The sequence below is a fragment of the Ylistrum balloti genome, unplaced genomic scaffold (genome assembly GCF_031769215.1).
Source record: "Ylistrum balloti isolate Yb309-2 unplaced genomic scaffold, AGI_CSIRO_Ybal_v1 Utg369764, whole genome shotgun sequence".
Lineage (NCBI taxonomy): Eukaryota > Metazoa > Mollusca > Bivalvia > Pectinida > Pectinidae > Ylistrum > Ylistrum balloti.
In genome coordinates, this window is record NW_026781961.1 from 1,231,876 (window position 1) to 1,235,421 (window position 3,546).

The 3,546-nt window shown below is 37.3% G+C and overlaps 1 pseudogene; it reads right to left on the bottom strand.

Annotated features, from left to right (window-relative positions):
* On the bottom strand, positions 1-684 carry LOC132543749 (RNA-binding protein 25-like; annotated as a pseudogene).
* Positions 685-3,546: the final 2,862 nt, after the last annotated feature.

A 3,546-nucleotide genomic window follows, 5' to 3' on the forward strand; every position in this document is an offset into this window, starting at 1 on the left:
TCAAATAAACAACATAACTTTTTGGTCAGTAATATCAACATTCTCTCTCTCTTTCCTCTCTCTCTCTCTCTTTCAACTGACTTTATCTCTCTTGTTAACTTTATCTCACTCTCCCACTCTCTCTCCACCTCTTGTTTTCTCTCTCTCTCTTGTTTTCTCTCTCTCTCTCCCTCTCTCACTCTCTCTCCATCTCTTGTTTTCTCTCTATCCCCCTCTCCCTCTCTCTCTCTCTTATTTTTCTCTCTCTCCCTCTCTCTCCCCCTCTCTCTTGTTTCTCTCTCTCTCTCCTCTCTCTCTCTCTCTCTCTCTCTCTCTCTCTCTCTCTCTCTCTCTCTCTCTCTCTCTCTCTCTCTCTCTCTCTCTCTCTCGTTTTCTCTCTCTCCCTCTCATTAGCTTGTTTTCTCTCTCCTCTCACTTTCTATGTCTCTCACTTTCTATGTCTCTCTCTTTCCTCTCTCTTTCTATGTCTCTCTCTCTCCCTCTCTTTCCCCCTCTCTCTTTCTATGTCTCTCTCTTTCCTCTCTCTCTTTCTATGACTCTCTCTCCCACTCTTTCCCCCCTCTCTCTCTTTCTTTGTCTCTCTCTTTCCTCTCTCTCTCTTTTTATGTCTCTCTCTCTCCCACTCTTTCCCTCTCTCTCTCTCTTTCTATGTCTCTCTCTTTCTTCTCTCTCTTTCTATGACTCTCTCTCTCCCACTCTCTCTCCCTCCCTCTCTCTCTATAAGTTGCGTAAATTGCCCTATCGGTTTATTGCTTGTATTGATGATGTATTTTGAAGAAAAGTACTGTGATAAGTTGTGAATACTGATGTCCAATTATTTTGTAACTATTTATTTGGAATGAAATACGTTTAAATCAAACAGATGTTTTAAAACCATTATAACGTTTTATTCGAAACTAGATCTTTAATGATTTTCTTCAACTGTCCGAGAAATCTACCTGTGTTAGCCAAACAAATACCTGTCACGATCGCCAATTTCTGAATTACAAAACCCTGAGATTCATAAGGGGCCTTGGATCATACATAATATCGACAGTATGCAATTTACGACATTTAATTAAAAAATAAATAAATGTGTTAAACGATGGGCCATTGTGGAATTGCACATTTACTGTGGATCCCCAGGAGTGTACATAAACTCAGCAGGCCGTAACGGACATGCTATGGCCACATCCATAAAAGCGACCAGGAAAGAGGATAAGGAGAACACTATTTTCGGGAGCTTTGCTCACGTGACAGCCCACGCTTGACAGCAAAGTCACACTTGACTTCTTCATGAAGACGTGTTCTATTCTCGCTTTTGTATTCTATATATTCAAAAGGAAAAAAAAACTTAAATGCGGTATTTCAAATCTATTCACTTCAATACACACTAATTTAAGAATACCAACGAAATCAGACATTAAAGTAATGGCGGGTATTACATTTTGTAAATTGTAAAATTAATTTCGGTCCTCACCTCCGGTTAAATAATCTTATTTACTATTTTTACCTGATGCCCTTTGTGTATCACGATATAGGTAACGTATATTGAACGTATGTAAAACAGATCCGCTACACCAGTACCCAATAGCTTCAAAATCTCACCGTATTTCAGTTTTTTCGTAAAAATATTGCTATGTAAAGTAACCAAATGGTTATTACAAACAAAAATACCTCTCGGTAGGTTTGGTTTTATTAGTTACATTGAATTTTAAGTGAAATAGCACCATGTATGCAAATGAGTGTTTACCAACACAGACGTCTTTAGAGAACATAAATAAGGAATACACAAAAGGGTGGATGGTGGGGGTTTGTACTCTCCAAAAATAAAGCATTGAAACGTCACTTTGTCCTTCCAAAAGAAAGAAAAAAATTAGATAAGTAGCGCCAAGTAATGAATTAAACTGCTCCTTATAACAGTTTCGCCCTTATTCCTCTCGTCAGTGATATTAAGGGACTTAAATTCTGAATGCCAAGAGAAGACTAAGGCAATTGCAAAGTGATCGAAAGATACTGGACGATTCTCCATTGTGTTTAACTGTCAGTGTAAATTCTATTAGTAATAACTTTAACAGACAAACAGGGTTCAATTTTCTTTTTTGAAAGAAACATTGACATTTCAAACTCTACAATTAATAGGTCTAGTATCAATAACGTAACGGTAGCACAGTGATAAGATCCCTGCTCTCAGCTGCAAAGCTCTTGGATCGAATGCTCATATCATTCCCTTTTTAAGGGAAATTACATGGTATTTTTCTATTTTGTTTCGAAATGAAACATTTAAATATGAAACAATTAAATCGTTGTTTGTTTCAAATGTGGAATGATGCGTAAAATATCAATCTAATAATTCTTACATCGTCTCCAATCACAAAAACGTCCGTGGATCTCTCTCTGTCTCTCTCTGTCTCCCTCTATTCTTCCCTCTCTCTCTTGATTTCTCTAACTGTTCTCTCTCTCTCACTCTCTCTCTTTCTTGTTTTTTCTCTCTCCTCTCTCTCCCTCTCTCCTTCCCCATCTCCTCTCTCTCCCTCTCTCCTACCCCACTCTCTCTCTTGTTTGCTCTCTCCTCCCATCTCTCTCTCTCTCTCTCTCTCTCTCTCTCTCTCTCTCTCTCTCAATAAGTTGCGTAAATTGCCCTATCGATTTATTGCTTGTATCTATGATGTATTTTGATTGAAAATACTGTGACAAGTTGTGAATACTGATGTCCAATTATTTTGTAACTATTTATTTGGAATGAAATACGTTTAAATCAAACAGATGTTTTAAAACCATTATAACGCTTTATTCGAAACTAGATCTTTAATGATTTTCTTCAACTGTCCGAGAAATCTACCTGTGTTAGCCAAACAAATACCTGTCACGGTCGCCAATTTCTGAATTACAAAACCCTGAGATTCATAAGGGGCCTTGGATCATACATAATATCGACAGTATGCAATTTACGACATTTAATTAAAAAATAAATAAATGTGTTAAACGATGGGCCATTGTGGAATTGCACATTTACTGTGGATCCCCAGGAGTGTACATAAACTCAGCAGGCCGTAACGGACATGCTATGGCCACATCCATAAAAGCGACCAGGAAAGAGGATAAGGAGAACACTATTTTCGGGAGCTTTGCTCACGTGACAGCCCACGCTTGACAGCAAAGTCACACTTGACTTCTTCATGAAGACGTGTTCTAATCTCGCTTTTGTATTCTATATATTCAAAAGGAAAAAAACTTAAATGCGGTATTTCAAATCTATTCACTTCAATACACACTAATTTAAGAATACCAACGAAATAAGACATTAAAGTAATGGCGGGTATTACATTTTGTAAATTGTAAAATTAATTTCGGTCCTCACCTCCGGTTAAATAATCTTATTTACTATTTTTACCTGATGCCCTTTGTGTATCACGATATAGGTAACGTATATTGAACGTATGTAAAACAGATCCGCTACACCAGTACCCAATAGCTTCAAAATCTCACCGTATTTCAGTTTTTTTCGTGAAAATATTGCTATGTAAAGTAACCAAATTGTTATTATAAACAAAAATACCTCTCGGT